Below are 13,866 nucleotides of genomic sequence, written 5' to 3'. Positions count from 1 at the left end.
GGAGGTCAACCAGAGTTAAGTGACGTTTTTGTCTAGGAGATGTTGCAGGCTGCCACAGGCTATGGAGAGTAGCTCCAAAATGAACTTGCATTTTCAGAAGCAGTTCAGACTCTGAATGTTAACTTGGCACAGTTGAAATGTCCCTATTTGCTTTGAGGCAATGGCTTGACCCCTCAGGCACACCCCATGTATTCAGTGATTGAGACCACTTACTCATACTAATCATTGCACACAGAAAATACATAAAAGATTTGTATTCATCACTCAATATATTTTGCTCCTCAAGAGTCATGAAACATTCAGGGTATATTAACTGGCAAATGCACACCTGGAGTATGTTACTTAGCTTTAGAAACTGCTAATTTAAAAAAATCAAATATTTAATTTTGAGGAAAAAAATCAGTTTTGGATTTTGAGCATATATATCATCTTTCATTTTGGCCCAATTAACCCAGCAGGTGTGTGCAAATTAGGTCACTACTTTGTCACCGTGGTAACATGCTTTGGGGAGGTGGATCTTAACCACCTCCAACACAGGTGATGTTGGCTGAGTTAGTATTAGGAGATGCTTTACAAACAAACAAGGCAGAATTTAATCTGTCAGAGTGTAGAAAATAGGTCTGATGCTGGGTGTCAACAGATAATATTCTGTGACATGAAAAATAAGTACAACCTCAAATTTATATCAACAGGAGATAGCTAATGAGCCTTAGAAACAGAACTTACACGTAAAACTTACTGACAGTCACGAGGTGATTGCCTCAATCTGTCATGGAGCATGGGGTATGGGGGTCAGGGTCAGGTTCCCTGGAATTTAAGGATTTTTCGAGCTAAGTCATGGTTTTCAGCGGATCAACTCCTTCCTTTCCCCTCATTATAGGGACTAGAATCTAGTCAGTACCTAGGGGTTTTTAAAAGGACAGCATCTCATCATTTCTTTTAAGTGCTATTTTGGATCATTATTTGGAATTGCTTATGGGTTAGGAAGTTGGCAGACTTGGTCTACGCCAGCACTCCAGCATTAATACAAGTCTCTAACTCAGGCTTCTTCTCACCAGGTGGAAAAATCAGACATGCTTCAAGATCGCTGGTAGAGATTGTGCAATCTGTTTGGCTGCTGAAGGTTCCAAATCATGTGGGCATTCTGCAGCCCCACAGAGTGGTAGAATTTCTTCACTTATCACTGACAAGTTCACACCTCTTTTGGTCATTAAAATTGTAAATCTGCATTATCAGATGCAGAAAACAGGCCAAACTAATGATATTAAATGCATTTCCAAGAAAATGCATCTTCCATGACCTCTTTTAGCACCCACTTATGGATTATATTTTCATTGAGCCTGTGGGGCCAATTCATATGCGGCTTTATGTTTTTTGGTTTGTCCTATATTGCCTTATATCTGTATCATTTGTTATAATTTTAAAGTATTTTTGTATACCATATTTCATTTTTTGTGGTATTTTACACATGGCATTTCAGAAACTCAAATCCCTCTAGTGTTTATTTTCAGTTGGTTGTGACCGCAGCTTTATTACTTATTTCATGTGTTTTCAATAGTTAATATTTACAAAACACTGAACAAACTCTTCAAGATTGCTTTCTATAATCTCCCTTTCCATGCGTCAAAGATGAGAGGTACAGAGAAGAGTCATAGTGACTTACCCTGTGTCACAGAGTGTATGAATTCACTTTCAAAGGAGGATCAAGGACCCCTGGTTTCCAGTTCTTTTTTTTTTTTTTCTTTCTTTTTTTTTTCTTTTCTTCTCTTATTCAAATCTCTCAGTAGTCTTCCGGGTTTGGAGACTTACAAAAATGGTGCCATTGCAAAGTGGAGAGCAGTTGACTCAACTCTTTATCTCTCACTTCTCCTTCAGCATATATTCTCTCCCTATATTCAGGTCTTCCTTTCCCATCTACTCCCCAGTGGATGCTGAAAAACATTTCTTTTGAAGAGTTGGTTCATAACGTACAGAAAGCCCTGAAGTCTCAGTAAAATCTGTTCTTACTAAGGGTAAGGGTAGGCATTTTTCACTGGTGAACAGCATGTCATATCTACCCTGACGGTTAGTGGAACAAGGCCTGTGGCAGCACAAATTAGCATCGGAACAGAGCTTTATCACAGTGCAATCCCAGGTGGATTTAGGAATAAGACTCTAAACAAAAATATGTGGAGGGATTGAATCCATCAAATCTAATAAAGGAAATTATAGTAGATTCAGGGAACTTGGACCCCTGAATTGTAGTAACCAAGCTGGGGAAGAAATGGGCAGTTAAACAAAGTAGTGCTGTATCTTTCATTGTTTGATGAAATAATTTTTGCCCCTTTTAACTGGTATGTTGAAAAAAAAAGCCTGGTATATTTGAAACAAAGAGCTTACACAGTCACTGAGCTGGTTGGTTTTTATACCTTCCTTTACTGAGTATTGTCCTTCAGTACAATACAGAGCCATTTCTTTGTTCTCACAAGCTAGCAGTTAAATTGTATGTAAATGTATGCAAATTAGATGCTGTCTAATAAAGAGAGTCATTAGATGGAAGAAATATTTAGTTTAGAAAAAAAAAGCAGGTGTATTGTGTAAAAGAAAATGTAAGGCTACAAAAAAGCCCAAACTTCTGTGGACAGTTATAGAAAAAAATTATTAAAATAGATTTTTAAAAGACTTACGTCTTCCTGACCTTTCCTTTGTGCTTATATATATGTGTGTGTTTTTTAAATATTTACATATAAAACTAGGGGATTGGCTTCCTTCCCAGAATTACTGGAAGCACCTTCACCAGGAACATTTGGACTTGAATAATCTCCACAGCAGCATTTTCTTTCTTGAATTAAATGAATTGTAAAATGGATGATTGGCTCAGGAACACTGACTGCTTTTGTGGGTTCCTTTCCTTTAGGTTGAGAGGCTTATGGCTCCATGGTGGGTAGCTTGCAACTGATGATCTTGGCTACTTTAAGGTTCCCCTTCCAAGCTAGTCCACCCCAGCCTTATAAAAGCTACTGTAGGCTCCTTAAAAGATACGTAGACTATAAACTTCTTTAGAGGAACCAACAGTTCTTTTTGAGTTTGATCAATGCTATATTGAATGTTTAGCACAATACTTAGCACTTACTAAGCACTCACATTTATTTTTGAAAGACTAAATGAATGATTGAGTAAATAAAAAAAAAAGTAATTTGACATATGTTAAACATTTTAATGGCCAATAAAGTGGTTATGGGTATGTCAAATACCTTTGTAGTCCCCAGCAAACAGTTAGTAAAGCAATTGCCCAGATTTGCATACAGCAGTTACAGGTTAAGCACACAGTGAAATACATACTTTACTGTCTAGTTTCCTCAAGCCCACAGTAACAAATGTGTCAAGTGCTTACCATGTCCATCACTCATTGTGGCAGCTGTTGTGGGGGGCAAAGATGAAAAGCCAGAGTGGTTTCTCTCTGGGAGCTCCTAGTGTTCCAGAGGAATCAGACACATACCACCTACTTAAAACATAGCAAACCATACACAGTAGAGTTACAGCTAAAATATTATGGGAGCACCAGAAAAAGAGAGAGAGAGAGAGAGAGAGAGAGAGAGAGAGAGAGAGAAATTCTGACTGAAGAGTATCTGAGATGGTTTCCTAGATTCCTGGAGGAAAGTGGGATGGAAGGAATGAATCCTTTGAAGGTCACCAGGAGCAGATGGTTGGCCATGGTTGGTAGAGAAAAGGCAAGTTGCAGAATTCTCTAAGTTGCAGTACCAAGTTAATACAAACATACTAGATTTTCTTCTATTCTCTTATGCATTTCCAGCAACAGCTTGATTTTAACCTCTGTAGAAACACAAATGAGAGAGCTGTGTAACGGATACATGAATGACGAAAGCTAAATTATAACTCCAAATCAAAATTCTAATCACATTCAGCTACTGAATAGGAAATAAGGTAAAGTATGCAAAAAATTTTGTAACTTTTTAATTCTAAGGCATTAAATATATAAAATTATATTATTGTTCATAATGTTTAAGATTGTCCATGGTATGAAATAAAATTTAGGGGATAAGAGGTTTAGAGACCTAGAATTGGGGAATCTCATGTATAGGTAGTGCCTTACAGTTTACAAAGTACCTTCCTAAATTACTGTTTTATTTTATTATCACAGCAACTTTTGAGGTTTCAGAACTGGCCTTATTATTTCCATTTCACAGGTGAGGGAACTGAACTACTGAGAAGTTAAGTGACTTAGCTGAGGTCACAGGGTAAATATCAGAGCCAGGTTTTCCTGAAAGGCTGTCCAATTCTTTTCATATACCTCATTAAAACCCAGAAACAATGCATAGGATAGTTCTATAGCTACATAAGAAGCATACATCCTGGGGGTGCCTGGGTAGCTCAGTCAGTTGAGCATCCAACTTCTGGTTTCAGCTCAGGTCATGATGTCATGGTTCATGTGATTGAGCCCCGCATCAGGCTCCATGCTGACAGTGCAGAGCCTGCTTGGGATTCTCTCTCCCTCTCTCTCTGCTGCCCCTCTTTCAGTTGCACGTATGTTCTCTCTCTCTCTCTCTCTCTCTCTCTCTCAAAATAAATAAACTAAAAAAAAAATTAAAAAAAGAAAGAAGCATACATCCTTGTTCTAATTTGATTCCAAACATTTTTTATCTATTTGGTTTTATAGCCACCTGTTGTCCATTTTGATATGGGTAAAATATGCAAGGCTGAAACTGAGGAATGCACACATGGGCAAGAATGGTTATTTTGATAACTGATATGGATATTAAAATCATGATGGGTCTATGGATTGAAAGCATTTTAATGTATTTTTCTTGACTTTTGAGTAAAAGAAAAGATTTCCATGTGAAGGTGCAAAATATGCCCTACCGAACTCATCTTGGAGGTAACCAAAGGGCTGTGGGACTAACAGCTTTTGATATTACTTAGTGCTTATTATTGTTATTATTATTATTTCTTTTTAATTATGCAAAGTGCTAATCAGTTTGATTATGCACAGTGCTAATCAGGTTAATTATGCAAAGTGCTAATCAGTTCTTCTTGAAGCACACGAGGAGAGCAGAGGTGCTGGCGGTGAATGGCGTTGGTTGATGGGGTAGTCACGGCAGTCATTCCTTATTAAGATAGGAGTAGACAAGATAGCAAGGGGATTTTTCCATAAAAATAAGGAGGAAAGGAGAGAGAACTATGAGCACACGAAAGACTGCGGTTTTGGCAGGACGGTGCTTACGCATCGAAAGCTGTTTTTCCCCCTGTTGCGTAGTTTGGTTGGATAGTCTCTGCTATATTTTGAAGGCACTCATTTGAAGCCAAAAAGACTGCAGAGGGAAAGAAACAGAGTATTGTATAGCTAGACAAGTTGTCAAAACAACTTATTGTAGTTGGCAAGCACCAATTCCTGGGAGGACAGTAGAGGAAGTAGAATCTAATAGACCTATACATGAAAGAGGACATCAATAAAGAGAATTGAACAATTAAAGGAGTGCCATTCTGATAAAATAAACAGGGCCATCTCACCACCACATTGTTAGTGGGATGGCCGTCTGTGTAGCATATTTCCTGAGATGAACTGAGGGCTTCTTGGTGCTGGCAGTGGTCTCTACTGAGGGTGGTGATGACGAATATGACAATAAGAGTTTTATGTAATAGCTCCTAGTTGGATCAGCCTTGTTGCTGCAGAAATCAAAGTGAATTTTAATATTAACTTGCAGGTCTGTGCTTATTAAGCTGGGTGACTTCCTGTGAAGATGAGTTTATAGCAATATGTTCATATGTTTTTATAGAACAATGACCATGGAGCTCCCCTAGGAAAGCCCTTTTTATTCACTCCTCCTGTTCTATTCTGTGGTTTGATAAGCTATCAGTGAAATGCTGCGATACCCACTTGTTTGAATGTATTCAAAGAGCAGAAAGCATTTCAGGATTACTAAGTGAATATTCATTTTTTTTTTTTAAAGAAATATGTTCGGTCCATATGACTTTTCCTTTACTCTGGAATTTGAGCAGGAGATTTAGAAGTCATTTATAAAAGGGAGGGTCTGCTTCCCCCTTTACAACCTGATAAACCAAGTATTTATTTACTTTTCCTTTTCAGGCCTCTGCCTAAGTACAGCTCATCTTCACAAATGCCTGTAGTGAGCTTGATTTCTGGAAATGTCCAAATAATGGTAAGACTCCTACAGAGGCAAAGTCATGGGTGATATCTTCAGAGTAGGACATATTAATGAGGGATTTGTCCAGACAGCACTGGTATTGGAATAAAGACAGGCCTTCAGTTTTCATTTTTATTTTAACAGGACCAATTTCATTTTAAAATATGAAGAGAATGTCATAAATCTTTGGTTTCCAAGGAGAGTCTGGAAAGGAATAGATTGTTAGAGGACAGCGCCCACAAATTGAGAAAGCCTGTTGGGGGCCCTTTGAGAATTTGGCTGGAAAATTCTGTTATAAGCAGTCCTTCTGCTCAGCTTCATGGGAACATGGTTTTAGAAATGAAACATTGCTTTTGTGTTCCCCATCCCCCCCAAAACTAAGATTAAGATGAAATGTTCATATTACCACTTTATCAAAAGTATTTTGAGTTATTTCTTGATAAGTCTAAAAAATTCCCAATGATTCTACCCAAAGGATACCTTGCCAGTTCCACTCATTGACAGTATACTAAACTTGATTTCTGATGAAGTCATTTTAAAGCAGAGACCTTGCTATGTAAGGCATTTTAAGAGGTTACTGGAAGGTTTCAAGGAGAAAATGATATGAACCAAATGGCAAACAAAAATTAATTTAGCTAATATGTCCAAACTTCTGATTAATTACACACTTGCAGCCACATCACACACACTCCCACACACAGACCCACTCATCCCTTTATGAAACTACTACTATTTTATAAAATGTGTATTATGTGCCAGTAACAGTACCATTTACCATCCTGAATAATGGAGATGCAATTATTCAAAAAGAAACAAGTGCCCAGCATTATGGAGCTCACCCACACAGGACAAGATGGTATTTTTCTCATGATCTGCAGGCTTAAGAACACAGAGTTTGTATTTTATTCCTTCTCAAAACTTTTCTCCTTAGTAATCTATATAATTCAATTAGCTAGCACTAGTATCTTTATATTTGCTAAATAAGAAGTTGTACTAGATGGTTTCCCAGGTATCTTCATTTCAAATATGCTGTGCTAGAGTTATTTAGATAATCTGATTATACTATAAAATGAATTTATTCTCTATTAATGATGTGAAGAGCTTTAGGTTCATACACAGTCTCTCTTAGACTTTGATCTTTGAGAAAATAAGGTAATTTTTGACTAATTCTGTGGACACAGCTTCCTTGGATTTAGGTCAAAATTGAATATATAAAGGGTGGACTTTGGAATCCACCGTTACTGAGTTTGAATCCTGGCTCTTTCAGTTACTAGCTGAGCAAGTCATAACTGCTTTGAGCCTCTGTTTCCTCATAGTTCCTATTTCACAGGGTGGTTATGAGTATTAGTTGAAATAAACTATATAAATCACTGAAGTCAATGCCCAGCGGCACCCTGGAACATAGCTTTGCTCCATAGTCAGTCCCTTTTTCATTTCTGGCAACTGTAGCCTTTCTGGCTCTTGCTACCAAAAATATCTTGCTTCCTTTCCCCAAGCTGCTTTTTCTTGCATTAAGCCTGTACTTCAATTAACTTGGTATTTTTTTCTCCCATTACATCTTTATAGTTTATTTCTCCTTGCTCTCCTTCTTATGTACGTTGACTACTTGCCTGCTTTTTCTGAGTCAATTTTGGGGTACTTGTGTTTACCATATGTAATATAGCCTTGATTACACCAAAAAATATGTGCAACTGTAACTCAAGTCAATTATACAGAAATATGCTGTTTAAGTCAGAGCTGGACTATAATTGTTTATGTTTTCGATTTCCTGACCATACTGGAAACTTCTTGAGGGCAAGGATAGTGTCTTTAATTCTTGTATTCCCAATATTTATCATGTGCTCTACCAAGAGGAATCTCACAAGCTAACAAGGGGCAAGAGTTTTAAAACAGTAACACATATGATCTACGAGTAGGAAAAGTGTTGAGGAAGAGAAGATGTTGAGGCTTCATGTAGTAGATACTGGGAAGGCTTCCAAGAACAAATAATGTCTAAGTTTGCCCTTTAAAAAAAAAAGTTCTTATTTTCTTTTCCTGGAGGAAAGAGGGAAGAAAAATAAATTTTATGCAGGAATAAGAGCTTATGTGTACAAACAGTTGATTGGTGGCAGGAAAGCAGGGGATCAGGTGACAGAAAGGAAGTCTAGAAAGTTAAATTGGGAATGTATTATGAAGGGCCTACAAGCTGTTTAATGTTTTGTGTGAATAATCTTCACTTTCCAACATGAATGTATTTTTGTGTTCAAGAGAACACTATGTCACAAGAATACGGACAGTAGCTTTTTTATGTGTGAAAAAAGAAATGGTGAGATTTAGCAATCAATGAATGCAAGGAAAAAACAATGAGGGATCATGTCAGAAAGAAGGTCTGAATCCAAGTCCAAGCTGGATTCCATACTTGCTTTATGACCTTAAATAATTCACTTCATCTTCCTGAACCATGTATCCTTTAACATCACTTTCTACCTCTCATTTAAATGTATATGAGTTTAAGTCACTTCTATTGATTATAATTAAAGAGGGCTCCTACTTTGGATGGTTTGGATCTCATGATTTGAAGACGATGGTCTTGTTTAATGAGAAAAATGAATTTTGTACTAGTAGCACATGTAACGTTAAGCCAGAGGTAAGATATTTGGGAAGGAAAGGAAAATGAATAAGAACAATATTGTTCTGACCAGAAGAAGGTGAAAAGGTCTTCTAAAAATAAAAATAAAATGATGGCTATCAGAAGACTGTAAGAAGGCGGAGATACTGAAAAATCGGTTTAATGGATTTTTACATTTGGGGTGTAGATGTAGACCCATAGACCTGATGAAAAAAAGAGGCCAGGGAGTAACCTACCTTCCCTACCCTGTGTGTTGAAAGTTAACTATCTATGACTGATAACTAACCAAAATATGACATGGGAGATGCGATGTGCAGAGGATTTAATAAGAGGATAGCAGCAAGTGGTTTACAAAATTTGAGGCCTGCATATTTTCATATGAGTGCTCATATCCCTTGACTTTCTTCTATCACAGAAGAAAATTCTTCTCAGTTCCCCTCCTTCCCTTCCTTTTAAGAATTCTGTTCATGCTGGTGAAGTGTCAGGACTTTGGTAATGTAGAACCAGGGGAATGGAAAACAACCGGAAAAGTGACCTTGGCTGGGGGAGGGGCAGATGACTTACCGAGTGGCAAGAGTTTACTAGAATAAGAGGAAAAGAACAGAGATGGGAAGAACAATGGGAAGAAGAAAGGAGTGGGGGATACTTGTGAGGAAAAGACAGGATGAGGAGAGATCGGTGCTGGAGGTGAAAATGAGAGAGATTCTAGGGCACTGTTTCTGTCCATATTCAATGTGGCTAAGACAAAGAGGAGGGATTCTTCTCTCCCTCTTTTTGGTGTGTTTTGTTTTGTTTTGTTTTGTTTTGAGAAACTAAACAAACTGGGCTGTTTTTTTTTTTTCTTTTGTTTGTTTTGTTTTTTAGTGTGTTTCTCTCCTTGGCAGCTTTTTTTTTTTTAATCAAAATTAGGTAAAACATCGCCACTATTTTGTTCTCACATTTCCACCTCCATCACCAACACAACACAGTGAAGAAGTGAGGCTCAGAATTATCTCAGTGTTCAGGAATCTGTGGGCTTCTGTGATTTATGCTCTGTTTATCAGTTGTTCTTGATGTTAAGTTTAACACCAGAAAAATACAAGAGAGGAAGGATGATGGCCGACTAGTATGTGATCCATATCAGATGGCAGTTCCCTCAAGATGGCCTGATTTCTATTACATTTCACCTACATGCTGCTCTTAATTCATGTTTTTTTACTTGTGAGGGGTCAGCTCTGCAAAGCAATTTCATATTAACCACAGCAAATTCATGCTTAGGTTCAGAGGAAAAAACTTTTTATTTCAGGCACTATTATGTTTTGGAATAATCTTTGGAGGATGAGAGGTAATTAATCAAGATTCCTATAAGAAATGATAGCAAGTAAACATTATCTGATAAAACGCTGTTAGTTGTCGTTGTTATTTAGGAATTAGTTATAGTTCAACCAGCGTAACTGTTGTGTCAAGAAATCATTCTCTGTAAGATTGACTACTGACATATGTGGACATACCTCAGTTGATGTGTCTGGGAACTTGGTGCCACCCCAGGGCTGGGATTTCCAGGTCTGTGTGAAGACTTCCTGACATAAATAACATCTTTTATAAGGTGAACTGTATACATTATCTAATGTCCATTTGGGAAACTTTCTTGTGTTTTTACTTTTGGCATTTAAAAAAAAAAGAACATAGTTTAATAAACCCATTTATTTTATTGTATTTTAAAAAGGAATTCCCACTGGATTATGTAACGTTAAACATATGGCTACACAAAGATTAGAAAAGCTGTGGCCATCAGGAATAAATATTGGTAATAACACTGATAGAATTTCACACATGCAGTTTAATGTGTGAAAAGTAAGAAAGACTTCCATAGAACTCAGATAAGGAAATAGGCTTGTTTTTTAACAAAAGTATAAATGAAGTCGTTTGTTATTAAAATGGTAGCCTTTGAAATTGGCTTCCTGCTTTCGCACAAGAGGAAACACTTTAAGTTAGGTGATTTTTTTTCCCTCTGATGAGAATGAAAAATAATCAAAACAATCTATACACATTTTATTATGAAAAAAACCTTGGAAGAATTCTATTGGTATAAGCTAATGCGAGATGACAATTTGTTTATTAAAAAGTGTTTTTCATGGCCTCTTCTATTGGCCATGCGCAACTGGTATAAACAAAGATCCTGTGTATGGTAAAGGATTTGCATTCCTTTGCATGTTTAGGCATTCTTTAGCAGGACTTATTTTTCTGTTTATCGACAGTACTCCTCAGGTCTTTGTACAATTATGTGTACATCAGCAGTGGCAACGTTTGAGTGGGCAGTAAGGGTTTCCTAGTTAAAGTAGCCAAAAGAATAGAAATATTCATTGTATTGGTTTTGGTGCTTTGGGCCAAATACATTTGCTCCACAAGAGTCCCACTGCACAGGACAAACTGCTATGTTCAGAAGACACGCAGGCAGCTGAAGAGTCAAGAAAAGCTGCACTGGTTTTGTTTGGGGAGGGCCTGGCTTTTCATCTGCCTGGGAAAGGAACAGGCCTTATTGCCAGTTGCCAAGCGTTCTAATGCTGAGAAGTGTGTCAGCTGTGGTTACTCTGGGGATTTGGTTGACAATAAGCACTTTTCCTTGAGAAAATCAGCATAGATGCCACACATTGGAATTGTACAGATTGCTTTTATTTTCTATTTTAACAATTAAAGAATTAAATTGCTTTTCCTTTTTTTCCCAGCTGTTGCAGCTTCCTTGTTTTTTAGCTCAGATGATGGGCAAAACACACACTCTCTTAAGAGGAAAGCCCACTTTTTTCCTCCTGTGTGGACTTCTTGAGGTCACGTTACTGGCTAACCCTAACTGAATAATGATATTTAGAAGGAGACGTTCAAGGAGAGATGTTTGTGAGTGATTGCCGTGGTGGATAGGAGTGATTAAGTCAGTATTTCAAGGGTATCAGTGTAAATCACATACGTTAGGAAACTTCAATATGCCACTTCTAGGATGTTTTTAGCTGAAAAACTTGGGGCCCTAACCTGTTCCATAGAGAAGTCTTTTTATTCCCCATAGTTTATAGCTGGGAACAAAGTACATATGTAGGAGCTGGATTGGTTGGATTAGTGCACTGTAAGTCAGGCATTAAACAAACCTGACCTTTTCTGTCAATTCATTCCCTGTAACCTTTTACCTCTGTAAGGAGAAGTTCACTTCTGTATTCTCACTGAGTTTGTCATTATGGTAGGGAGCCAAAATTCCCTTCCATGTTACTTAGGGAAAGATGCTAGTAGCTTTTATTCTAGATCAAACCAGTGTCTCTACCATCTCTTCTTTTACAGAAAGAAGCTAAGCATCTGACCTGCTGCAAATTGTGTTTTAACCACTCCCCTCTGCCCCCACTCCTTTCTTAAGAGCCCAGGGCCCACAGACTATTCATCTTCTTCCTCTGCACTGATCTTTGCTCTCATTACTGAAGGAGGCTTTGTCCTTTTATAATTTCTTTTATGTTGGCTTTACTTGGGAAAGAAATTTAAGAAGCATTTATTGACTATTTCTGTATGTCAGACACTAGGCACATTACATGCCATTATTTGTTGGGTTCTCTAGAGAAACAGAACCAATAGGAGATATATATGTCTATATACATTATACATATACACAAATCAATAGGAGATACATATGTACAGAGTTGTATTTATGCATATATGAAGTTATTTTAAGGCATTAGTTCACATTATAATGAAGACTGATAAGTCCCAAGATCTGCAGTTGGCAAGCTGGAGACCCAGGAAATCGATGGGATGGTTTTTGTCCAAAGGCCAGTAGGCTCAATACTCAGGAAGGATCAGTGTTTTAGTTAGAATCTAAAGAAAGAAAAACACTGATGTCCCAGTTCAAAGGCAGTAAGTTAAGGGGATTTCTCTGTTACTCCAAGGAGGACCTGCCTTTTTGTTCTATGCAGTCCTTCAGCTGATTGTATGTGGCCTACCCACATTAGGGAGGGCAATCTGCTTTACTCAGTCTACCAATTCAAATGTTAATCTCATCCAGGAACACTCTCATAGATACACATAGAATAATATCAGACTAAATATCTGGGCACTCTGTGGCCCAGTGAGGCTGATACGTAAAAGTAACCATCACACATGGTTTACCTAATTTAATCCTGGCCAAAATAAAGCCCAAAACTCAATGAGGTAAATACTATTGGTTATTATCACCAAATTTAATGATTAAATGTATGATTTCTATAGTGAGATTGCCCTTAGTTAAATTCCGTCTCCCCCGCTTGCTGTCTAACAATAAGCAGGTTACTTAACCTCAGTTTCCTCATGTCTAAATTGGGGATGATAGTATTATATACCTTGTTGAGTTATTGTAAGAATCAAATGAAATAATACATATAAAACACTTAGCTTTGAAGACTGGGACATAGTGTAGTACTCAGTGAAGGCTAGCTACTTTTTATTTGCACAAGGAAATAAAGGTTCAGGGAGATTGAGACCCTTGCCCAAGTCACATAGCTAGTAAGTGGTGAAATGAGGCATTTAGTCATTCTTCTCTGCTAACCTCTATTTTGCAGGGAAGCAGTATAATGTCATAGTTAAGGCTCTGGTGTTAGACTCCGTGAGTTCAAATCTTGACTCTTTGACTTACCGAGAAACTTTAGGCAAGTTGCTTAACTTCTCTATGTCTTAGTTTCCTCATCTCTAAGATAGGAATAAAATAGTATCCTTCCCAGACTAACAAAGAATCAAAAGATTTCTAGGGATATTGCTTTCATCTATAAACTTTAAGTGATAGAATTTCAGCCACAGGAAGACTATAGAGGAGAGATTTCTTCAGTTGCCTTCAAATTATCCCAGCTGTTCCTAAGATGGGTAAGATTTATGAAATTTGGAAAAGTATTAAAAGCACATTAACATATTATAGATAGCATTGCTTTGAAACAAATTTCTTAGAAAACTTGTTTTTTTGAAAGAGAGAGAGAATAAAAATAATGTTTTTCATTCAGAATAATTGCATGTATACTCAAAATGAAGTTGAAACCAATGGATGGGAGGTGAAAAGAAGTCAAGGAGGAGTCCATTGTGGGATGAAAATCCTAGGACCTCATTTTGTAACTCTCTTGCGTGTTTAATAGAAGCCAT

General features: G+C 37.4%; 1 protein-coding gene across 30 annotated transcripts in view; it reads left to right on the top strand.

The window, feature by feature from the left end:
• ZBTB20 (zinc finger and BTB domain containing 20) overlaps positions 1–13,866 on the top strand; it is a 775,662-nt gene that overhangs the window by 224,598 nt on the left and 537,198 nt on the right. For 5 of the 30 annotated variants that reach the window (XM_019448031.2, XM_019448032.2, XM_053903368.1 and 2 more), the window contains one exon: positions 6,086–6,158. The exons of the other annotated variants lie outside the window; for them this stretch is intronic. The gene's annotated coding sequence lies outside the window, so the exon portion shown is untranslated. The remainder of the gene's footprint in view (positions 1–6,085; positions 6,159–13,866) is intronic. 30 annotated transcript variants of the gene reach the window in all.

This window comes from Panthera pardus, unplaced genomic scaffold (genome assembly GCF_024362965.1).
Source record: "Panthera pardus isolate Hobbes unplaced genomic scaffold, ASM2436296v1 HiC_scaffold_16, whole genome shotgun sequence".
NCBI lineage: Eukaryota > Metazoa > Chordata > Mammalia > Carnivora > Felidae > Panthera > Panthera pardus.
The sequence above is the reverse complement of the archived record's forward strand: the minus strand, read 5'-3'. Positions and strand labels throughout refer to the sequence as shown.